We start from the raw sequence: 26178 nt of genomic DNA, 5'->3' as shown, positions 1-26178 counted from the left end.
ATCGGAATCTAAAACTGGACTCCCAGGGAGGTTCAAGTCACAGAAAGTTAGAGTGTCAGTCCTCTTGTACTTAAGTCGGCATTGTGCCTTTTGTATTAAATTCGGATGCAATTTCTGTGTTTGATCATCAATAAGAAGGTCCAAGGTATGCAGCAAACCAGAAGTGAAGCATCGGAATGAAAATCTCAACTCACAGGAGACGTTCAAATCATAGAAAGTTTGAGTGTCAGTCCTCTTGTACTTAAGTCTGCATTGTGCCTTTTGTATTAAATTCGGATTCAATTTCTTTGTTCCATCGTCAATAAGAGGGTCCAAGGGATACAGAAAACCTGAAATTAAGCATCGTAATCTAAAACTGGACTCACGGGAGAGGTTTAAATCAAAGAAAGTTAAACTGTCTGTCCTCTTGTAATTAAGTCGGCATTGTGCCTTTTGTATTAAATTCGGATGCAATTTCTGTGTTTCATCGTCAATAAGAAGGTCCAAGGTATACAGTAAACCTGAAGTGAAGCATCGGAATCTAAAACTGCTCTCACAGGAGAGGTTAAAATCATAGAAAGTTAGAGTAACAGTCCTCTTGTACTGAAGTCGACATTGTGCCGTTTGTACTAAATTCGGATGCAAATTCTGTGTTTCATCGTCAATAAGAGGGTCCAAGGTATACAGTAAACCTGAAGTGAAGCATCGGAATCTGAAACTGCAATCGCAGGAGAGGTTCAAATCATAGAAAGTTAGAGTGTCAGTCCACTTGAACTTATGTCGGCATTGAGCTTTTTGTATTAAATTCGGATGCAATTTCTGTTTTTCATCGTCAATAAGAAGGTCCAAGGGATACAGTAAACCTGAAGTGAAGCATCGGAATCTGAAACTGGATTCACAAGACAGGTTCAAATCATAGAAGGTTAGAGTGTCAGTCCTCTTGTACTTAAGACGGCATTGTGCCTTTTGTATTAAATTCGGATGCAATTACTGTGTTTCATCGTTAATAAGAAGGTCCAAGGGATACAGTAAACCTGAAGTGTAGCGTCGGAATCTAAAACTGGACTCACAGGGTGGTTCAAGGCACAGAAAGTTAGAGTGTCAGTCCTCTTCTACTTGAGTCGGCATTGTGCCTTTTGTATTAAATTCGGATGAAATTTCTGTGTTTCATCGTCAATAAGAAGGTCCAAGGTATACAGTAAACCTGAGGTGAAGCACCGGAATCTAAAACTGGACTCACAGGAGAGGTTCAAATCATAGAAAGTTAGAGTGTCAGTCCTCTTGTACTTAAGTCTGCATTGTGCCATTTGTATTAAATTCGGATGCAATGTCTGTGTTTCATCGTCAATAAGAAGGTCCAAGGGATACATTAAACCTGAAATGAAGCATCGGAATCTAAAACTGGACTCACAGGAGAGGTTCAAATCAAAGAAAGTTTAGGTGTCAGTCCTCTAGTACTTAAGTCGGGATTGTGCCTTTTGTATTAAATTCGGATGCAATTTCTGTGTTTCATCGTCAATAAGAAGGTCCAAGGGATACAGTAAACCTGAAGTGAAGCATCGGAATCTGAAACTGCAATCGCAGGAGAGGTTCAAATCATAGAAAGTTAGAGTGTCAGTCCACTTGAACTTATGTCGGCATTGAGCTTTTTGTATTAAATTCGGATGCAATTTCTGTTTTTCATCGTCAATAAGAAGGTCCAAGGGATACAGTAAACCTGAAGTGAAGCATCGGAATGTAAAACTGGACTCACAGGACAGGTTCAAATCATAGAAAGTTAGAGTGTCAGTCCTCTTGTACTTAAGTCGGCATTGTGCCTTTTGTATTAAATTCGGATGCAATTTCTGTGTTTGATCATCAATAAGAAGGTCCAAGGTATACAGTAAACCTGAAGTGAAGCATCGGAATGAAAATCTCAACTCACAGGAGACGTTCAAATCATAGAAAGTTAGAGTGTCAGTCTTCTTGTACATAAGTCGGCATTGTGCCATTTGTATTAACTTCGGATGCAATTTCTGTGTTTCATCGTCAATAAGAAGGTCCAAGGGATACAGTAATCCTGAAGTGAAGCATCGGAATCTAAAACTGGTCTCACAGGAAAGGTTGAAATCATAGAAAGTTAGAGTGTCAGTCCTCTTGTACTTAAGTCTGCATTGTGCCTTTTGTATTAAATTCGGATTCAATTTCTTTGTTCCATCGTCAATAAGACGGTCCAAGGGATACAGAAAACCTGAAATTAAGCATCGTAATCTAAAACTGGACTCATGGGAGAGGTTTAAATCAAAGAAAGTTAAACTGTCTGTCCTCTTGTAATTAAGTCGGCATTGTGCCTTTTGTATTAAATTCGGATGCAATTTCTGTGTTTCATCGTCAATAAGAAGGTCCAAGGTATACAGTAAACCTGAAGTGAAGCATCGGAATCTAAAACTCCTCTCACAGGAGAGGTTAAAATCATAGGAAACTAAAGTGTCAATCCTCTTGTACTGAAGTCGGCATTGTACCGTTTGTACTAAATTCGGATGCAAATTCTGTGTTTCATCGTCAATAAGAAGGTCCAAGGTATACAGTAAACCTGAAGTGAAGCATCGGAATTTAAAACTGGACTCACAGGAGAGGTTCAAATCGAAGAAAGTTAGAGTGTCAGTCCTCTTGTACTTAGGTCGTCATTGTGCCTTTTTTATTAAATTCAGATGCAATTTCTGTGTTCCAACGTCAATAAGAAGGTCTAAGGTATACAGTAGACCTGAAGTGAAGCATCGGAATCTAAAACAGGACTCACAGCAGAGGTTTAAATAAAAGAAAGTTAGAGTGTCTGTCCTCTTGTACTTAAGTCTGCCTTGTGCCATTTGTATTAAATTCGGATGCAATTTCTGTGTTTCATCGTCAATAAGAAGGTCCAATGGATATAAAAAAACCTGAAGTGAAGCATCGGATTCTAAAACTGGACTCACAGGAGACGTTCCAATCATAGAATGTTGGAGTGCCACTCCTCATGTACGTAAGTCGGCATCGTGCCTTTTGTATTAAATTCGGATGCAATTTCTGTGTTTGATCATCAGTAAGAAGGTCCAAGGTATACAGTAAACCTGAAGAGAAGCATCGAAATGTAAAACTCAACTCACAGGAGAGGTTCAAATCATAGAAAATTAGAGTGTCAGTCCTCTTGTACATAAGTCGGCATTGTTCTATTTGAATTAAATTCGGATGCAATTTCTGTGTTTCATTGTCAATAAGAAGGTCCAAGGGATAGAGTACTCCTGAAGTGAAGCATCGGAATCTAAAACTGGTCTCACAGGAAAGGCTGAAATCATAGAAAGTTTGAGTGTCAGTCCTCTTCTACTTAAGTCTGCATTGTGCCTTTTGTATTAAATTCGGATTCAATTACTGTGTTTCATCGTCAATAAGAAGGTCCAAGCAATAAAGTAAACCTGAAGTGTAGCATCGGAATCTAAAACTGGACTCCCAGGGAGGTTCAAGTCACAGAAAGTTAGAGTGTCAGTCCTCTTGTACTTAAGTCGGCATTGTGCCTTTTGTATTAAATTCGGATGCAATTTCTGTGTTTGATCATCAATAAGAAGGTCCAAGGTATGCAGCAAACCAGAAGTGAAGCATCGGAATGAAAATCTCAACTCACAGGAGACGTTCAAATCATAGAAAGTTTGAGTGTCAGTCCTCTTGTACTTAAGTCTGCATTGTGCCTTTTGTATTAAATTCGGATTCAATTTCTTTGTTCCATCGTCAATAAGAGGGTCCAAGGGATACAGAAAACCTGAAATTAAGCATCGTAATCTAAAACTGGACTCACGGGAGAGGTTTAAATCAAAGAAAGTTAAACTGTCTGTCCTCTTGTAATTAAGTCGGCATTGTGCCTTTTGTATTAAATTCGGATGCAATTTCTGTGTTTCATCGTCAATAAGAAGGTCCAAGGTATACAGTAAACCTGAAGTGAAGCATCGGAATCTAAAACTGCTCTCACAGGAGAGGTTAAAATCATAGAAAGTTAGAGTAACAGTCCTCTTGTACTGAAGTCGACATTGTGCCGTTTGTACTAAATTCGGATGCAAATTCTGTGTTTCATCGTCAATAAGAGGGTCCAAGGTATACAGTAAACCTGAAGTGAAGCATCGGAATTTAAAACTGGACTCACAGGAGAGGTTCAAATCGAAGAAAGTTAGAGTGTCAGTCCTCTTGTACTTAGGTCGTCATTGTGCCTTTTTTATTAAATTCGGATGCAATTTCTGTGTTCCAACGTCAATAAGAAGGTCTAAGGTATACAGTAGACCTGAAGTGAAGCATCGGAATCTAAAACAGGACTCACAGCAGAGGTTTAAATAAAAGGAAGTTAGAGTGTCTGTCCTCTTGTACTTAAGTCTGCATTGTGCCATTTGTATTAAATTCGGATGCAATTTCTGTGTTTCATCGTCAATAAGAAGGTCCAATGGATACAAAAAACCCTGAAGTGAAGCATCGGATTCTAAAACTGGACTCACAGGAGACGTTCCAATCATAGTATGTTGGAGTGTCACTCCTCATGTACGTAAGTCGGCATTGTGCCTTTTGTATTAAATTCGGATGCAATTTCTGTGTTTGATCATCAATAAGAAGGTCCAAGGTATACAGTAAACCTGAAGTGAAGCATCGGAATGTAAAACTCAACTCACAGGAGAGGTTCAAATCATAGAAAGTGAGAGTGTCAGTCCTCTTGTACATAAGTCGGCATTGTTCTATTTGTATTAAATTCGGATGCAATTTCTGTGTTTCATCGTCAATAAGAAGGTCCAAGGGATAGAGTACTCCTGAAGTGAAGCATCGGAATCTAAAACTGGTCTCACAGGAAATGTTGAAATCATAGAAAGTTTGAGTGTCAGTCCTCTTCCACTTAAGTCTGCATTGTGCCTTTTGTTTTAAATTCGGATTCAATTACTGTGTTTCATCGTCAATAAGAAGGTCCAAGCAATACAGTAAACCTGAAGTGTAGCATCGGAATCTAAAACTGGACTCACAGGGAGGTTCAAGTCACAGAAAGTTAGAGTGTCAGTCCTCTTGTACTTAAGTCGGCATTGTGCCTTTTGTATTAAATTCGGATTCAATTTCTGTGTTTCATCGTCAATAAGAAGGTCCAAGGGAAATAGAAAACCTGAAATTAAGCATCGTAATCTAAAACTGGACTCATGGGAGAGGTTTAAATCAAAGAAATTTAAAGTGTCTGTCCTCTTGTAATTAAGTCGGCATTGTGCCTTTTGTATTAAATTGGGATGCAATTTCTGTGTTCCATCGTCAATAAGAAGGCCCAAGGTATACAGTAAACCTGAAGTGAAGCATCGGAATCTAAAACTGGTCTCACAGGAGTAGTTCAAACCATAGAAAGTTAGAGTGTCAGTCCTCTTGTACATAAGTCGGCATTGTGCCGTTTGTACTAAATTCGGATGCAATATCTGTGTTTCATCATCAATAAGAAGGTCCAAGGTATACAGTGAACCTGAAGTGAAGCATCGGAATCTGAAACTGGACTCACAGGACAGGTTCAAATCATAGAATGTTAGAGTGCCTGTCCTCTTGTACTGAAGTCGGCATTGTGCATTTTGTATTAAATTCGGATGTAATTTCTGTGTTTCATCGTCAATAAGAAGGTCCAAGGTATTCAGTAATCCTGAAGTGAAGCTTCGGAATCTAAAACTGGACTCACAGGATAGGTTCAAATCATAGAAAGTTAGAGTGTTACACCTATTGTACTTATGTCTGCATTGTGCATTTTGTATTAAATTCGGATGCAATTTCTGGGTTTCATCGTCAAGAAGAAGGTCAAGGTATACCTTAAACCTGAAGTGAAGCATCGGATTCTAAAACTGGACTCACTGGAGGGGTTCAAATCATAGGATGTTAGAGTGTTAGTCCTCTTCTACTTCGGTCGGCATTGTGCCTGTAGTAATAAATTCGAATGCAATTTCTGTGTTTCATCGTCAATAAGAAGGTCCAAGGTATACATAAACCTGAAGTGAAGCATCGGAATCTAAAACTGGACTCACAGGAGAGGTTCAAATCATAGAAAGTAAGAGTGTCAGTCCTCTTGTACTTAAGTCAGCATTGTGCCTTTTGTATTTAATTTGGATGTAATTTCTGTGTTTCATCGTCAATAAGAAGGTCCAAGGGATACAGAAAAACCTGAAGTGAAGCATCGGATTCTAAAACTTGACTCACAGGAGACGTTCAAATCATAGAATGTTAGAGTGTCAGTCCGCTTGTACTTAAGTCGGCATTGTGCCTTTTGTATTAAATTCGGATGCAATTTCTGTGTTTCATCGTCAATAAGAAGGTCCAAGGGATACAGTAAACCTGAAGTGAAGCATCGGAATCTAAAACTGGTCTCACAGGAGAGGTTCAAATCATAGAAAGTGTAGGTGTCAGTCCTCTAGTACTTAAGTCGGGATTGTGCCTTTTGTATTAAATGCGGATGCAATTTCTGTGTTTGATCGTCAATAAGAAGGTCCAAGGGATACAGTAAACCTGAAGTGAAGCACCGGAATCTCAAACTGGACTCACAAGACATGTTCAAATCATAGAAGGTTAGAGTGTCAGTCCTCTTGTACTTAAGTCGGCATTGTGCCTTTTGTATTAAATTCGGATGCAATTACTGTGGTTCATCGTTAATAAGAAGGTCCAAGGGATACAGTAAACCTGAAGTGAAGCATCGGAATCTAAAACTGGTCTCACAGGATAGGTTCAAATCATAGAAAGTTAGAGTGACAGTCCTCTTGTACTTAAGTCCTCATTGTGCCTTTTGTATTAAACTCCGATGCAGTCTCTGTGTTTCATCGTCAATAAGCGGGTCCAAGGTATACAGTAAACCGGAAGTGAAGAATCGGAATCTGAAACTGCAATCGCAGGAGAGGTTCAAATCATAGAAAGTTAGAGTGTCAGTCCACTTGTACTTATGTCGGCATTGAGCTTTTTGTATTAAATTCGGATGCAATTTCTGTTTTTCATCGTCAATAAGAAGGTCCCAGGGATACAGTAAACCTGAAGTGAAGCATCGGAATGTAAAACTGGACTCACAGGACAGGTTCAAATCATAGAAAATTAGAGTGTCAGTCCTCTTGTACTTAAGTCGGCATTGTGCCTTTTATATTAAATTCGGATGCCATTTCTGTGTTAGATCATCAATAAGAAGGTCCAAGGTATACAGTAAACCTGAAGTGAAGCATCGGAATGAAAATCTCAACTCACAGGAGACGTTCAAATCATAGAAAGTTAGAGTGTGAGTCCTCTTGTACATAAGTCGGCATTGTGCCATTTGCATTAAATTCGGATGCAATTTCTGTGTTTCATCGTCAATAAGAAGGTCCAAGGGATACAGTAATCCTGAAGTGAAGCATCGGAATCTAAAACTGGTCTCACAGAAAGGTTGAAATCATAGAAAGTTAGAGTGTAAGTCCTCTTGTACTTAAGTCTGCATTGTGCATTTTGTACTAAATTCGGATTCAATTTTGTTGTTCCATCGTCAATAAGAAGGGCCAAGGGATACAGAAAACCTGAAATTAAGCATCGTAACCTAAAACTGGACTCACGGGAGAGGTTTTAATCAAAGAAAGTTAAACTGTCTGTCCTCCTGTAATTAAGTCGGCATTGTGCCTTTTGTATTAAATTCGGATGCAATTTCTGTGTTTCTTCGTCAATAAGAAGGTCCAAGGTATACAGTAAACCTGAAGTGAAGCATCGGAATCTAAAACTGCTCTCACAGGAGAGGTTAAAATCATAGAAAGTTAGAGTGTCAGTCTTCTTGTACTGAAGTCGGCATTGTGCCGTTTGTACTAAATTCGGATGCAAATTCTGTGTTTCATCGTCAATAAGAAGGTCCAAGGTATACAGTAAACCTGAAGTGAAGCATCGGAATTTAAAACTGGACTCTCAGGAGAGGTTTAAATCGAAGAAAGTTAGAGTGTCAGTCCTCCTGTACTTAGGTCGTCATTGTGCCTTTTTTATTAAATTCGGATGCAATTTCTGTGTTCCAACGTCAATAAGAAGGTCCAAGGTATACAGTAAACCTGAAGTGAAGCATCGGACTCTAAAACAGGACTCACAGCAGAGGTTTAAATAAAAGAAAGTTAGAGTGTCTGTCCTCTTGTACTTAAGTTGGCATTGTGCATTTTGTATTAAATTCGGATGCAATTTCTGTGTTTCGTCGTAAATAAGAAGGTCCAAGGTATACAGTAAACCTGAAGTGAAGCATCGGACTCTAAAACAGGACTCACAGCAGAGGTTTAAATAAAAGAAAGTTAGAGTGTTTGTCCTCTTGTACTTAAGTCTGCATTGTGCCATTTGTATTAAATTCGGATGCAATTTCTGTGTTTCATCGTCAATAAGAAGGTCCAATGGATACAAAAAACCCTGAAGTGAAGCATCGGATTCTAAAACTGGACTCACAGGAGACGTTCCAATCATAGAATGTTGGAGTGTCACTCCTCATGTACGTAAGTCGGCATTGTGCCTTTTGTATTAAATTCGGATGCAATTTCTGTGTTTGATCATCAATAAGAAGGTCCAAGGTATACAGTAAACCTGAAGTGAAGCATCGGAATGTAAAACTCAACTCACAGGAGAGGTTTAAATCATAGAATGTTAGAGTGTCAGTCCTCTTGTAGATAAGTCGGCATTGTTCTATTTGTATTAAATTCGGATGCAATTTCTGTGTTTCATCGTCAATAAGAAGTACCAAGGGATAGAGTACCCCTGAAGTGAAGCATCGGAATCTAAAACTGGTCTCACAGGAAAGGTTGAAATCATAGGAAGTTAGAGTGTCAGTCCTCTTGTACTTAAGTCGGCATTCTGCCTTTTGTATTAAATTCGGATGCAATTTCTGTGCTTCATCGTTAGTAAGAATGTCCAAGGGATACAGTAAACCTGACGTGAAGCATCGGAATCTAAAATTGGACTCACAGGAGAGGTTCCAATCATAGAATGTTAGAGTGTCTGTCCTCTTGTACTGAAGTCGGCATTGTGCATTTTGTATTAAATTCGGATGTAATTTCTGTGTTTCATCGTCAATAAGAAGGTCCAAGGTATTCAGTGAACCTGAAGTGAAGCTTCGTAATCTAAAACTGGACTCACAGGATAGGTTCAAATCATAGAAAGTTAGAGTGTTACACCTCTTGTACTTATGCCTGCATTGTGCCTTTTGTATTAAATTCGGATGCAATTTCTGGGTTTCATCGTCAAGAAGAAGGTCAAGGTATACCTTAAACCTGATGTGAAGCATCGGATTCTAAAACTGGACTCACAGGAGGGGTTCAAATCATAGGATGTTAGAGTGTTAGTCCTCTTCTACTTCGGTCGGCATTGTGCCTTTAGTAATAAATTCGAATGCAATTTCTGTGTTTCATCGTCAATAAGAAGGTCCAAGGTATACATAAACCTGAAGTGAAGCATCGGAATCTAGAACCGGACTCACAGGAGAGGTTCAAATCATAGAAAGTAAGAGTGTCAGTCCTCTTGTATTAAGTCAGCATTGTGCCTTTTGTATTTAATTTGGATGTAATTTCTGTGTTTCATCGTCAACAAGAAGGTCCAAGGGATACAGAAAAACCTGAAGTGAAGCATCGGATTCTAAAACTAGACTCACAGGAGACGTTCAAATCATAGAATGTTAGAGTGTCAGTCCGCTTGTACTTAAGTCGGCATTGTGCCTTTTGTATTAAATTCGGATGCAATTTCTGTGTTTCATCGTCAATAAGAAGGTCCAAGGAATACAGTAAACCTGAAGTGAAGCTTCGGAATCTAAAACTGGACTCACAGGAGAGGTTCAAATCGTAGAAAGTTTGAGTGTCAGTCCTCTTCTACTTAAGTCGGCATTGTGATTTTTGCATTAAATTCGGATTCAATTTCTGTGTTTCATCGTCAATAACAAGGTCCAAGGAATACAGTAAACCTGAAGTGAAGCATCGGAATCTAAAACTGGACTCACAGGAGAGGTTCAAATCAAAGAAAGTTTAGGTGTCAGTCCTCTAGTACTTAAGTCGGGATTGTGCCTTTTGTATTAAATTCGGATGCAATTTCTGTGTTTCATCGTCAATAAGAAGGTCCAAGGGATACAGTAAACCTGAAGTGAAGCATCGGAATCTCAAACTGGACTCACAAGACAGGTTCAAATCATAGAAGGTTAGAGTGTCAGTCCTCTTGTACTTAAGTCGGCATTGTGCCTTTTGTATTAAATTCGGATGCAATTACTGTGGTTCATCGTTAATAAGAAGGTCCAAGGGATACAGTAAACCTGAAGTGTAGCGTCGGAATCTAAAACTGGACTCACAGGGAGGTTCAAGGCACAGAAAGTTAGAGTGTCAGTCCTCTTCTACTTGAGTCGGCATTGTGCCTTTTGTATTAAATTCGGATGAAATTTCTGTGTTTCATCGTCAATAAGAAGGTCCAAGGTATACAGTAAACCTGAGGTGAAGTACCGGAATCTAAAACTGGACTCACAGGAGAGGTTCAAATCATAGAAAGTTAGAGTGTCAGTCCTCTTGTACTTAAGTCTGCATTGTGCCATTTGTATTAAATTCGGATGCAATGTCTGTGCTTCATCGTCAATAAGAAGGTCCAAGGGATACATTAAAACCTGAAATGATGCATCGTAATCTAAAACTGGACTCATGGGAGAGGTTTAAACCAAAGATAGTTAAAGTGTCAGTTCTCTTGTAATTAAGTCGGCATTGTGCCTTTTGTATTAAATTCGGATGCAATTTCTGTGTTTCATCGTCAATAAGAAGGTCCAAGGTAAACAGTAAACCGGAACTGAAACATTGGAGTCTAAAACTGGACTCACAGGAGAGGTTCAAAACATAGAAAGTTAGAGTGTCAGTCCACTTGTACTTATGTCGGCATTGAACTTTTTGTATTAAATTCGGATGCAATTTCTGTTTTTCATCGTCAATAAGAAAGTCCAAGGGATACAGTAAACCTGAAGTGAAAGCATCGGAATGTAAAACTGGGACTCACAGGACTGGTTCAAATCATAGAAAGTTAGAGTGTCAGTCCGATTGTACTTAAGTCGGCATTGTGCCTTTTGTATTAAATTCGGATGCAATTTCTGTGTTTGATCATCAATAAGAAGGTCCAAGGTATACAGTAAACCTGAAGTGAAGTATCGGAATGAAAAATCTCAACTCACAGGAGACGTTCAAATCATAGAAAGTTAGAGTGTTAGTCCTCTTGTACATAAGTCGGCATTGTGCCATTTGTATTAAATTCGGATGCAATTTCTGTGTTTCATCGTCCAATAAGAAGGTCCAAGGGATACAGTAATCCTGAAGTGAAGCATCGGAATCTAAAACTGGTCTCACAGGAAAGGTTGAAATCATAGAAAGTTAGAGTGTCAGTCCTCTTGTACTTAAGTCCGCATTGTGTCTTTTGTATTAAATTCGGATGCAATTTCTTTGTTCCATCGTCAATAAGAAGGTCCAAGGGATACAGAAAACCTGAAATTAAGCATCGTAATCTAAAACTGGACTCACCGGGAGAGGTTTAAATCAAAGAAAGTTAAACTGTCCTGTCCTCTTGTAATTAAGTCGGCATTGTGCCTTTTGTATTAAATTCGGATGCAATTTCTGTGTTTCATCGTCAATAAGAAGGTCCAAGGTATACAGTAATCCTGAAGTGAAGCATCGGAATCTGAAACTGCTCTCACAGGAGAGGTTAAAATCATAGAAAGTTAGAGTGTCAGTCCTCTTGTACTGAAGTCGGCATTGTGCCGTTTGTACTAAATTCGGATGCAAATTCTGTGTTTCATCGTCAATAAGAAGGTCCAAGGTATACAGTAAACCTGAAGTGAAGCATCGGAATTTAAAAACTTGACTCACAGGAGAGGTTCAAATCGAAGAAAGTTAGAGTGTCAGTCCTCTTGTACTTAGGTCGTCATTGTGCATTTTTTATTAAATTCGGATGCAATTTCTGTGTTCCAACGTCAATAAGAAGGTCCAAGGTATACAGTAGACCTGAAGTGAAGCATCGGAATCTAAAACAGGACTCACAGCAGAGGTTTAAATAAAAGAGAGTTAGATTGTCTGTCCTCTTGTACCTAAGTTGGCATTGTGCATTTTGTATTAAATTCGGATGCAATTTCAGAGTTTCGTCGTAAATAAGAAGGTCCCAAGGTATACAGTAAACCTGAGGTGAAGCATCGGAATCTAAAATTGGACTCACAGGAGAGGTTTAAAGCAAAGAAAGTTAGAGTGTCTGTCCTCTGTACTGAAGTCGGCATTGTGCATTTTGTATTAAATTCGGATGCAATTTCTGTGTTTCATCGTCAATAAGAAGGTCCAAGGTATTCATTAAACCTGAAGTGAAGCGTCGGAATCTAAAACTGGACTCACAGGAGAGGTTTAAATCAAAGAAAGTTAGAGTGCCTGTCCTCTTGTAAGTAAGTTGGCATTGTGCCTTCCGTATTAAATTCGGATACAATTTCTGTGTTTCATCGTCAATAAGAAGGTCCAATGGATACAAAAAACCCTGAAGGGAAGCATCGGATTCTAAAACCTGGACTCACAGGAGACGTTCCAATCATAGAATGTTGGTGTGTCACTCCTCATGTACGTAAGTCGGCATTGTGCCTTTTGTATTAAATTCGGATGCAATTTCTGTGTTTGATCATCAATAAGAAGGTCCAAGGTATACAGTAAACCTGAAGTGAGGCATCGAAATGTAAAACCCAACTCACAGGAGAGGTTCAAATCATAGAAAGTTAGGGTGTCAGTCCTTTTGTACTTAAGTCGGCATTGTGCCATTTGTATTAAATTCGGATGCAATTTCTGTGTTTCATCGTCCATAAGAAGGTCCAAGGGATACAGGAATCCTGAAGTGAAGCATCGGAAATCTAAAACTGGTCTCACAGGAAAGGTTGAAATCATAGAAAGTTTGAGTGTCAGTCCTCTTCTACCTAAATCGGCATTGTGCCTTTTGTATTAAATTCGGATTCAATTTCTGTGTTTCATCGTCAATAAGAAAGTCCAAGGAATACAGTAATCCTGAAGTGAAGCTTCGGAATCTAAAACGGGACTCACGGGAGAGGTTCAAATCATAGAAAGTTAGAGTGTCAGTGTTCTTCTACTTAAGTCATCATTGTGCCTTTTGTATTAAATTCTTATGCAATTTCTGTGTTTCAACATCAATAGGAAGGTCCAAGGTATACAGTAGACCTGAAGTGAAGCTTCGGAAACTAAAACAGGACTCACAGGAGAGGTTTAAATCAAAGAAAGTTAGAGTGTCTGTCCTCTTGTACTTAAGTCGGCATTGTGCCTTTTGTATTAAATTCGGATGCAATTTCTGTGTTCCATCGTCAAGAAGAAGGTCCAAGGTATACATTAAACGTAAAGTGAAGCATCGGAATCGAAAACTGGACTCACAGGAGAGGTTCAAATCATAGAAAGTTAGACTGTCAGTCCGCTTCTACTTCAGTCGGCATTGTGCCTTTTGTATTAAATATGGATGCAATTTCTGTATTTCATCGTCAATAAGAAAGTCCAAGGTATAGAGTAAACCTGAAGTGAAGCATCGGAATCTAAAACCGGACTCACAGGAGAGGTTCAAATCATAGAAAGTTAGAGGGTCAGTCCTATTGTACTTAAGTCGGCATTGTGTTTTTGTATTAAATTCGGATGCAATTTCTGTGTTTCATCGTCAGTAAGAAGGTCCAAGGTATATAGTAAACCTGAAGTGAAGCATCGGAATCTAAAACTGGACTCACGGGGGAGGTTTACATCAAAGAAAGTTAAAGTGTCTGTCCTCTTGTACTTAAGTCGGCATTGTGCCCTTTGTATTAAATTCGGATGCAATTTCTGTGTTTCATAGTCAATAAGAAGGTCCAAGATATACAGTACACCTGAAGTCAAGCATCGGAATCTAAAACTGGACTCACAGGAGAGGTTCCAATCATAGAATGTTAGAGTGTCACTCCTCTTGTACTTGAGTCGGCATTGTGCCTTTTGTATTAAATTCGGATGCAATTTCTGTGTTTCATCGTCAATAAGAAGGTCCAAGGTATACAGTAAACCTGAAGTGAAGCATTGGAATCTAAAACTGGACTCACAGGAGAGGTTCAAATCATAGAAAGTTAGAGTGTCACTCCTCTTGTATTTAAGTCGGCATTGTGCCTTTTGTATTAAATTCGGATGCAATTTCTGTACTTCATCGTTAATAAGAAGGTCCAAGGGATACAGTAAACCTGAAGTGAAGCATCGGAATCTAACACTGGACTCACAGGAGAGGTTCAAATCATAGAAAGTTAGAGTGTCAGTCCTCATGTACTTAAGTCGGCATTGTTACATTTGTATTAAATTCGGATGCAATTTCTGTGTTTCATCGTCAATAAGATGGTCCAAGGTATACGGTAATCCTGAAGTGAAGCATCGAAATCTAAAACTGGACTCACAGGAGAAGTTCAAGTCATAGAAAGTTAGAGTGTCAGTCATCTTCTACTTAAGTCGTCATTTATGCCTTTTGTATTAAATTCGGATGCAATATCTGTGTTTCAACGTCAATAAGAAGGTCCAACGTATACAGTAGACCTGAAGTGAAGCATCGGAATCTAAAACAGGACACACAGGAGAGGTTTAAATCAAAGAAAGTTAGAGTGTCTGTCCTCTTGTACTTAAGTCGGCACTGTGCATTTTGTATTAAATTCGGATGCAATTTCAGTGTTTCATCGTAAATAAGAAGGTCCAAGGTATACAGTAAACCAGACGTGAATCATCGGAATCTAAAACTAAACTCACAGGAGAGGTTTAAATCAAAGGAAGTTAGAGTGTCTGTCCTCTTGTACTTAAGTCTTCATTGTGCCTTTTGTATTAAATTCGGATGCAATTTCTGTGTTTCATCGTCATTAACAGGGTCCAAGGGATACTGTAAACCTGAAGTGAAGCATCGGAATCTAAAACTGGTCCCACAGGAGATGTTTAAATCAAAGAAAGTTAGAATGTCTGTCCTCTTCTACTTAAGTCGGCATAGTGCCTTTTGTATTAAATTGGGATGCAATTTCTGTGATTCATCGACAATAAGAAGGTCCAAAGGATACAGTTAATCTGAAATGAAGTATCGGAATCTAAAACTGGACTCACTGTAGAGGTTCAACTCATAGAAAGTTAGAGTGTCAGTCCTATTGTACTTAAGTCGGCATTGTGTCTTTTGTATTAAATTCGGATGCAATTTCTGTGTTTCATCGTCAATAAGAAGGTCCAAGGTATACAGTAAACCTGAAGTGAAGCATCGGAATCTAAAACTGGACTCACATTAGAGGTTCAAATCATAGAATGTTAGAGTGTCAGTCCTCTTGTACTTAAGTCGGCATTGTGCATTTTGTATTAAACTCGGTCGCATTTTCTGTGTTTCATCGTCAATAAGAAGGTCCAAGGGATTCAGAAAAACCTGAAGTGAAGCATTGGATTCTAAAACCTGACTTACAGGAGAGGTTCCAGACTTAGAAAGTTAGAGTGTCACTCCTCTTGTACTTAAGTCGGCATTGTGCCTTTTGTATTAAATTCGGATGCAATTTCTGTGTTTGATCACCAATAAGATGGTCCACGGTATACTGTAAACCTGAAGTGAAGCATCGGAATCTAAAACTCAACTCACAGGAGAGGTTCAAATTATAGAAAGTTAGAGTGTCAGTCCTCTTCTACTTAAGTCGGCATTGTGCCTTTTGTAGTACATTAGGATGCAATTTCTGTGTTTCATCGTCAATAACAAGGTCCAAGGTATACAGTAAACCTGAAGTGAAGCATCGGAATCGAAAAGGGGACTCACAGAAGAGGTTCAAAATACAGAAAGTTAGAGTGTCAGTCCTCTTGTACTTAAGTCGGCATTGTGCCTTTTGTATTAAATTCGGATTCAATTTCTGTGTTTCATCGTCAATAAGAAGGTCCAAGGGATACAGAAAACCTGAAATTAAGCATCGTAATCTAAAACTGGACTCATGGGAGAGGTTTAAATCAAAGAAATTTAAAGTGTCTGTCCTCTTGTAATTAAGTCGGCATTGTGCCTTTTGTATTAAATTGGGATGCTATTTCTGTGTTTCATCGTCAATAAGAAGGTCCAAGGTATACAGTAAACCTGAAGTGAAGCTTCGGAATCTAAAACTGGTCTTACTGGAGAGGTTCAAGTCATAGAAAGTTAGAGTGTCAGTCCTCTTGTACATAAGTCGGCATTGTGCCGTTTGTACTAAATTCGGATGCAATATCTGTGTTTCATCGTCAATAAGAAGGTCCAAGGCATACAGTAAACCTGAAGTGAAGCATCGTAATCTGAAACTGGACTCACAGGACAGGTTCAAATCATAGAAAGTTAGAGTGTCAGTTCTCTTGTACATAAGTCGGCATTGTGCCTTTTGTATTAAATTCGGATGCAATTTCTTTGCTTCATCGTTAGTAAGAAGGTCCAAGGGATACAGTAAACCTGACGTGAAGCATCGGAAACTAAAATTGGACTCACAGGAGAGGTGTAAATCAAAGAAAGTTAGAGTGTCTGTCCTCTTGTACTGAAGTTGGCATTGTGCATTTTGTATTAAATTCGGATGCAATTTCTGTGTTTCATCGTCAATAAGAAGGTCCAAGGTATACAGTAAACCTGAAGTGAAGCATCGGAATCTAAAACTGGACTCACAGGAGAGGTTTAAATCAAAGAAAGTTAAAGTGTCGGTCACCTTTTACTGAAGTCGGCATTGTGCCTTTTGTATTAAAATCGGATGCAATATCTGTGTTTCGTCGTCAATAGCAAGACCCAAGGGATACAGTAATCCCGAAGTGCAGCATCGGAATCAAAAACTGGACCCACAGGAGAGGTTTAAAACAAAGAAAGTTAGAGTGCCTGTCCTCATGTAAGTAAGTTGGCATTGTGCCTTTCGTATTAAATTCGGGTGCAATTTCTGTGTTTCATCGTCAATAAGAAGATCCCAGGTATACAGTAAACCTGAAGTGAAGCATCGGAATCTTAAACTGGACTCACAGGAGAGGTTTAAATCAAAGAAAGTTAGAGTGTTTGTCCTCTCGTACTTAAGTCGGCATTGTGCCTTTTGTACTTAATTCGGATGCCATTTCTGTGTTTCATCGTCAATAAGACGGTCCAATGGATGCTGAAATCGCTGAAGTGAAGCATCGGATTCTAAAACTGGACTCACAGGAGAGGTTCAAATCATTGAAAGTTAGAGTGTCAGTCCTCTTGTACTTACGTCTGCATTGGGCCTTTTGTATTAAATTCGGATGCAATTTCTGTGTTTCATCGTCAATTAGAAGGTCCAAGGGATACAGTAATCCTGAAGTGAAGCTTCGGAATCTAAAACTGGACTCACAGGAGAGGTTCAAATCATAGAAAGTTAGAGTGTCTGTCCTCTTCTACTTAAGTCGTTATTGTGCCTTTTGTATTAAATTCTTGTGCAATTTCTGTGTTTCAACATCAATAGGAAGGTCCAAGGTATACAGTAGACCTGAAGTGAAGCTTCGGAATCTGAAACAGGACTCACAGGAGAGGTTTAAATCAAAGAAAGTTAGAGTGTCTGTCCTCTTGTACTTAAGTCGGCATTGTGCCTTTTGTATTAAATTCGGATGCAATTTCTGTGTTTCTTCGTCAAGAAGAAGGTCCAAGGTATACAGTAAACCTAAAGTGAAGCATCGGAATCGAAAACTGGACTCACAGGAGAGGTTCAAATCATAGAAAGTTAGACTGTCAGTCCTCTTCTACTTCAGTCGGCATTGTGCCTTTTGTATTAAATATGGATGCAATTTCTGTATTTCATCGTCAATAAGACGGTCCAAGGTATAGAGTAAACCTGAAGTGAAGCATCGGAATCTAAAACCGAACTCACAGGAGAGGTTCAAATCATAGAAAGTTAGAGTGTCAGTCCTATTGTACTTAAGTCGGCATTGTGCCTTTTGTATTAAATTCGGATGCAATTTCTGTGTTTCATCGTCAGTAAGAAGGTCCAAGATATACAGTAAACCTGAAGTCAAGCATCGGAATCTAAAAATGGACTCACAGGAGAGGTTCCAATCATAGAATGTTAGATTGTCACTCCTCTTGTACTTGAGTCGGCATTGTGCCTTTTGTATTAAATTCGGATGCAATTTCTGTGTTTCATCGTCAATAAGAAGGTCCAAGGTATACAGTAAACCTGAATTGAAGCATCGGAATCTAAAACTGGACTCACAGGAGAGGTTCAAATCATTGAAAGTTAGAGTGTCACCCTCTTGTACTTAAGTCGGCATTGTGCCTTTTGTATTAAATTCGGATGCAATTTCTGTACTTCATCGTTAGTAAGAAGGTCCAAGGGATACAGTAAACCTGAAGTGAAGCAACGGAATCTAACACTGGACTCACAGGAGAGGTTCAAATCATAGAAAGTTGGAGTGTCAGTCCTCATGTACTTAAGTCGGCATTGTTACATTTGTACTAAATTCGGATGCAATTTCTGTGTTACATCGTCAATAAGATGGTCCAAGGAATACGGTAATCCTGAAGTGAAGCATCGGAATCTAAAACTGGACTCACAGGAGAAGTTCAAATCATAGAAGGTTAGAGTGTCAGTCATCTTCTACTTAAGTCGTCATTTATGCCTTTTGTATTAAATTCGGATGCAATATCTGTGTTTCAGCGTCAATAAGAAGGTCCAAGCTATACAGTAGACCTGAAGTGAATCATCGGAATCGAAAACAGGACACACAGGAGAGGTTTAAATCAAAGAAAGTTAGAGTGTCTGTCCTCTTGTACTTAAGTCGGCACTGTGCAATTTGTATTAAATTCGGATGCAATTTCTGTGTTTCATCGTAAACAAGAAGGTCCAAGGAGTACAGTAAAGATGACGTGAATCATCGGAATATAAAACTGGACTCACAGGAGAGGTGTAAATCAAAGAAAGTTAGAGTGTCTGTCCACTTGTACTTAAGTCGGCACTGTGCATTTTGTATTAAATTCGGATGCAATTTCTGTGTTTTATCGTAAATAAGAAGGTCCAAGGTATACAGTAAACCTGACGTGAATCATCGGAATCTAAAACTACACTCACAGGAGAGGTTTAAATCAAAGAAAGTTAGAGTGTCTGTCCTCTTGTACTGAAGTCGGCATTGTGCCTTTTGTATTAAATTCGGATGCAATTTCTGTGTTTCATCGTCATTAACAACGTCCAAGGGATACAGTAAACCTGAAGTGAAGCATCGGAATCTAAAACTGGTCCCAAAGGAGAGGTTTAAATCAAAGAAAGTTAGAATGTCTGTCCTCTTCTACTTAAGTCGGCATTGTGCCTTTTGTATTAAATTGGGATGCAATTTCTGTGTTTCATCGTCAATAAGAAGGTCCAAGGGATACAGTTAATCTGAAATGAAGTATCGGAATCTAAAACTGGACTCACAGTAGAGGTTCAACTCATAGAAAGTTAGGGTGTCAGTCCTCTTCTACTTACGTCGGCATTGTGCCATTTGTATTAAATCTATATGCAATTTCTGTGTTTCATCGTCAATAAGAAGGTCCAAGGTATACAGTAAACCTGAAGTAAAGAATCGGAAAATAAAACTGGACTCACTGGAGAGGTTCAAATCATAGAAAGTTAGAGTGTCAGTCCTCTTGTACTTAAGTCGGCATTGTGCCCTTTGTATTAAATTCGGATGCAATTTCTGTGTTTCATCGTCAATAAGTAGGTCCAAGGTATACAGTAAACCTGAAGTGAAGCATCGGAATCTAAAACTGGACTCACAGGAGAGGTTCAAATCATAGAAAGTTAGAGTGTCTGTCCTCTTGTACTTAAGACGGCATTGTGCATTTTGTATTAAATTCTAATGCTATTTCTGTGTTTCATCGTAAATAAGAAGGTCCAAGGGATACAGTAAACCTGACGTGAAGCATCGGATCTAAAACTGGACTCACAGGAGAGGTTTAAATCAAAGGAAGTTAGAGTGTCTGTCCTCTTGTACTTAAGTCAGCATTGTGCCTTTTGTATTAAATTCGGATGCAATTTCTGTGTTTCATCGTCAAGAAGAAGGTCCAAGGTATACAGTAAACCTGAAGTGAAGCATCGGAATCGAAAACTGGACTCACAGGAGAGGTACAAATCATACAACGTTAGAGCGTCAGTCCTCTTCTACTTAAGTTGACATTGTGCCTTTTGTATTAAATTCGGATGCAATTTCTGTGTTTCATCGTCAATAAGAAGGTCCAAGGTATACAGTAAACCTGAAGTGAAGCATCGGAATCTAAAACTGGACTCACAGGAGAGATTGAATCAAAGAAAGTTAGAGTGTCTGTCCTCTTTTACTTAAGTCGGCATTGTGCCTTTTGTATTAAATTCCGATGCAACTTCTGTGTTCCATGGTCATTAAGAAGGTCCAAGGCATACAGTAAACCTGAAGTAAAGTATCGGAATCTAAAACTGGTCCCACTGGCGAGGTTCAAATCATAGAAAATTAGAGTGTCAGTCCTCTTGTACTTAAGTCTGCGTTGTGCCTTTTGTATTAAATTGGGATGCAATTTTTGTCTTTCATCGTCAATAAGAAGGTCCAAGGGATACAGTTAATCTGAAATGAAGCATCGGAATCTAAAAATGGACTCATAGGAGAGGTTTAAATCAAAGAAAGTTAGAGTGTCTGTCCTCTTGTACTTAAGTCGGCATTGTGCCTTTTGTATTAAATTCGGATGCAATTTCTGTGTTTCATCGTCAATAAGAAGGTCCAAGGTATACAGTAAACCTGAAGTTAAGCATCGGAAGCTAAAACTGGTCTCACACGAGAGGTTCAAATCATAGAAGATTAGAGTGTCAGTCCTCTTGTACTTCATTTCGCATTGTGCCTTTTGTATTAAATTTGGATGCAATTTCTGCGCTTCATCGTTAATAAGAAGGTCCAAGGGATACAGTAAACCTGAAGTGAAGCATCGGAATCTAAAACTGGACTCACAGGAGAGGTTCAAATCATAGAAAGTTAGAGTGTCTGTCCTCTTGTACTTAAGTCGGCATTGTGCCTTTTGTATTAAATTCAGATGCAATTTTTGTGTTTCATCGTCAAGAAGAAGGTCCAAGGTATACAGAAAACCTGAAGTCAAGCATCGGAATAGAAAACTGGACTCACAGGAGTGGTTCAAATCATAGAAAGTTAGAGTGTCAGTCCTCTTCTACTTAAGTCGGCATTGTGCCTTTTGTATTAAATTCGGATGCAATTTCTGTGTTTCATCGTCAATACGAAGGTCCAAGGTATACAGTAAACCTGAAGTGAAGCATCGGAATCTAAAACTGGCCTCACAGGAGAGGTTCAAATCATAGAAAGTTTGAGTGTCAGTCCTCTTGTATTTAAGTCGGCATTGTGCATTTTGTATTAAACTCGGATGCAATTTCTGTGTTTCATCGTCAATAAGAAGGTCCAAGGGATACAGAAAAGCCTGAAGTGAAGCATCGGATTCTAAAACCTGACTTACAGGAGAGGTTCCAGCCTTAGAAAGTTAGAGTGTCACTCCTCTTGTTCTTAAGTCGGCATTGTGCCTTTTGTATTAAATTCGGATGCAATTTCTGTGTTTGATCATCAATAAGATGGTCCACGGTATACAGTAAACTTGAAGTGAGGCATCGGAATCTAAAACTGGACTCACAGAAGAGGTTCAAAACACAGAAAGTTAGAGTGTCTGTCCTCTTGTACTTAAGTCGGCATTTTACCTTTTGTATTAAATTCGGATGCAATTCTGTGTTTCATCGTTAATAAGAAGGTCCAAGGTATACAGTAAACCAGAGGTGAAGCATCGGAATCTAAAATTGGACTCACGGGAGAGGTTCAAATCATAGAAAGTTAGGGTGTCAGTCCACTTCTACTTACGTCGTCATTGTGCCTTTTGTATTAAATTCGGATCCAATTTCTGTGTTTCAACGTCAAACAGAAGGTCCAAGGTATACAGTAGACCTGAAGTGAAGCATCGGAATCTAAAATAGGACTTACAGGAGAGGTTTAAATCAATGAATGTTAGAGTGTCTGTCCTCTTGTACTTAAGTCGGCATTGTGCATTTTGTATTAAATTCAAATGCAATTTCTGTGTTTCATCGTAAATAAGAAGGTCCAAGGTATACAGTAAACCTGAAGTGAAGCATCGGAATCTAAAACTGGACTCACAGGAGAGATTGAATCAAAGAAAGTTAGAGTGTCTGTCCTCTTGTACTTAAGTCAGCATTGTGCCTTTTGTATTAAATTCGGATGCAATTTCTGTGTTTCATCGTCAAGAAGAAGGTCCAAGGTATACAGTAAACCTGAAGTGAAGCATCGGAATAAATAACTGGACTCACAGGAGAGGTACAAATGATACAAAGTTAGAGTGTCAGTCCTCTTCTACTTAAGTCGGCATTGTGGCTTTTGTATTAAATTCGGATGCAATTTCTGTGTTTCATCGTCAATAAGAAGGACCAAGATATACAGTAAACCAGAAGTGAAGCATCGGAATCTAAAACTGGACTCACAGGAGAGATTGAATCAAAGAAAGTTAGAGTGTCTGTCCTCTTGTACTTCAGTTCGCATTGTGGCTTTTGTATTAAATTCGGATGCAATTTCTGCGCTTCATCGTTAATAAGAAGGTCCAAGGGATACAGTAAACCTGAAGTGAAGCATCGGAATCTAAAATTGGACTCACAGAAGAGGTTCAAAACACAGAAAGTTAGAGTGTCTGTCCTCTTGTACTTAAGTCGGCATTTTACCTTTTGTATTAAATTCGGATGCAATTCTGTGTTTCATCGTTAATAAGAAGGTCCAAGGTATACAGTAATCCTGATGTGAAGCATCGGAATATAAAACCGGACTCACAGGAGAGGTTCAAATCATAGAAAGTTAGAGTGTCACTCTTCTTCTACTTAAGTCGTCATTGTGCCTTTTGTATTAAATTAGGATGCAAATTCTGTGTTTCAACGTCAATAAGAAGATCCAAGGTATACAATTGACCTGAAGTAATGCATCGGAATCTAAAACAGGGCACACAAGAGGGGTTTAAATCAAAGAAAATTGGAGTATCTGTCCTCTTGTACTTAAGTCGGCATTGTGCATTTTGTATTAAATTCGGATGCAATTTTTGTGTTTCATCGTCAAGAAGAAGGTCCAAGGTATACAGTAAACCTGAAGTCAAGCATCAGAATCGAAAACTGGACTCACAGGAGAGGTTCAAATCATAGAAAGTTAGAGTGTCAGTCCTCTTCTACTTAAGTCGGCATTGTACCTTTTGTATTAAATTCGGATGCAATTTCTGTGTTTCATCGTCAATACGAAGGTCCAAGGTATACAGTAAACCTGAAGTGAAGCATCGGAATCTAAAACTGGACTCACAGGAGAGGTTGAATCAAAGAAAGTTAGGGTGGCTGTCCTCTTGTACTTAAGTCGGCATTGTGCCCTTTGTATTAAATTCGGATGCAATTTCTGTGTTTCATCGTCATTAAGAATGTCCAAGGGATACAGTAAACCTGAAGTGAGGCATCGGATTTAAAACTGGTCCCACAGGAGAGGTTTAATTCAAAGAATGTTAGAGTGTCTGTCCTCTTGCACTTAAGTCGGCATTGTGCCTTTTGTATTAAATTCGGATGCAATTTCTGTGTTTCATCGTCAATCAGAAGGTCCAAGGGATTTATGCCTTTTGTATTAAATTCGGATGCAATTTCTATGTTGGTCATCAATAAGAAGGTCCAAGGTATACAGTAAACCTGAAGTGAAGCATTGGAACCTAAAACTCAACTCACAGGAGAGGATCAAATCATACAAATTTAGAGTGTCAGTCCTCTTGTACTTAAGTGGGCATTGTGCCTTTTGTATTAAATTCGGATGTAATTTCTGTGTTTCATCTTCAATGAGATGGTAAAAGGGATACAGTAAACCTGAAGTGAAGCATCGGAATCTAAAACTCAACTCACTGGAGAGGTTCAAATCATAGAAAGTTAGAGTGTCAGTCCTCTTGTACTTAAGTCGGCATTGTGACATTTGTATTAAATTCGGACGCAATTTCTGTGTTTCATCGTCAATAAGATGAACTAAGGTATACAGTAATCCTGAAGTGAAGGATCGGAATCTAAAACTGGACTCACAGGAGAGGTTCAAATCATAGAATGTTAGAGTGTCAGTCCTCTTCTACTTAAGTCGTCATTGTGCCTTTTGTATTAAATTGGGAAGCAATTTCTGTGTTTCATCGTCATTACGAAGGTCCAAGGGATACAGTAAATCTGAAATGAAACATCGGAATCTAAAACTGGACTCATAGGAGAGGTTTAAATCAAAGAAAGTTAGAGTGTCAGTCCTCTTGTACTTAAGTCGGCTTTGTGCCTTTTGTATTATATTCGGATGCAATCTCTGTGTTTCATCGTCAATAAGAAGGTAAAAGGGACACAGTAAACCTGAAGTGAAGCATCGGAATCTAAAACTCAACTCACAGGAGAGGTTCAAATCATAGAAAGTTACGGTGTCAGTCCTCTTGTACTTAAGTCGGCAATGTGCCATTTGTATTAAATTCGGATGCAATTTCTGTGTTTCATCGTCAATAAGAAGGTCCAAGGTATACAGTAAACCTGAAATGAAGCATCGTACACTAAAACTGGACTCACAGGAGAGGTCCAAATCATAGAAAGTTAGAGTGTCAGTCCTCTTGTACCTAAGTCGGCATTGTGACTTTTGTATTAAATTCGGATGCAATTTCTGTGTTTCAATTTCAATAAGAAGGTCCAAGGGATACAGTAAACCAGAAGTGAAGCATCAGAATCTATAACTGGACTCACAGGAGAAGTTCAAATCATAGAGAGTTAGATTGTCAGTCCACTTCTACTTACGTCGTCAGTGTGCCTTTTGTATTAAATTCGGATGCAATTTCTGTGATACAACGTCAAACAGAAGGTCGAAGGTACACAGTAGACCTGAAGTGCAGCATCGGAATCAAAAACAGGACTCACACGAGAGGTTTAAATCAATGAAAGTTAGAGTGTCTGACCTCTTGTACTTAAGTCGGCATTGTGCATTTTGTAATAAATTCGGATGCAATTTCTGTGTTTCATCGTAAATAAGAAGGTCCAAGGGATACAGTAAACCTGATGTGAAGCATCGGAATCTAAAACTGGACTCACAGGAGAGGTTTAAATCAAAGGAAGTTAGAGTGTCTGTCCTCTTGTACTTAAGTCGGCATTGTGCGTTTTGTATTAAATTCGGATGCAATTTCTGTGTTTCATCGTCAAGAAGAAGGTCCAAGGTATACAGTAAACCTGAAGTGAAGCATCGGAATCGAAAACTGGACGCACAGGAGAGGTACAAATCATAGAAAGCTAGATTGTCAGTCCTCTGTTACTTAAGTCGGCATTGTGCCTTTTGTATTAAATTCGGATGCAATTTCTGTGTTTCATCGTCAATAGGAATGTCCAAGGTATACAGTAAACCTGAAGTGAAGCATCGGAATCTAAAACTGGACTCACAGGAGAGGTTGAATCAAATAAAGTTAGAGTGTCTGTCCTCTTGTACTTAAGTCGGCATTGTGCCTTTTGTATTAAATTCCGATGCAATTTCTGTTTTTCATGGTCATTAAGAAGGTCCAAGGGATACAGTAAACTTGAAGTGAAGCATCGGAATCTAAAACTGGTCCCACAGGAGAGGTTCAAATCCTAGAAAATTAGTGTGTCAGTCCTCTTGTACTTAAGTCTGCATAGTGCCTTTTGTATTAAATTGGGATGCAATATCTGTGTTTCATCGTCAATAAGAAGGTCCAAGTGATACAGTAAATCTGAAATGAAGCATCGGAATCTAAAACTGGACTCATAGGAGAGGTTTAAATCAAAGAAATTAGAGTGTCTGTCCTCTTGTACTTAAGCCGGCATTGTGCATTTTGTATTAATTTCGGATGCCATTTCTGTGTTTCATCGTCAATGAGAAGGTCCAAGTTATACAGTAAACATGAAGTGAAGCATCGGAATCTAAAACTGGTCTCACAAGAGAGGTTCAAATCATAGAAAGTTACAGTGTCAGTCCTCTTGTATTTATGTCGCATTTGCCATTTGTATTAAATTCGGATGCAATTTCTGTGTTTCATCGTCAATAAGAAGGTCCAAGGTATACAGTAAACCTGAAGTGAAGCATCGTACACTAAAACTGGACTCACAGGAGAGGTTCAAATCATAGAAATTTAGAGTGTCAGTCCTCTTGTACTTAAGTCGTCATTGTGTCTTTTGTATTAAATTCGGATGCAATTTCTGTGTTT

Source organism: Schistocerca americana, chromosome 2 (assembly GCF_021461395.2).
Source record: "Schistocerca americana isolate TAMUIC-IGC-003095 chromosome 2, iqSchAmer2.1, whole genome shotgun sequence".
Taxonomy (NCBI): Eukaryota; Metazoa; Arthropoda; class Insecta; order Orthoptera; family Acrididae; genus Schistocerca; species Schistocerca americana.
Note: the sequence above shows the minus strand (reverse complement) of the source record.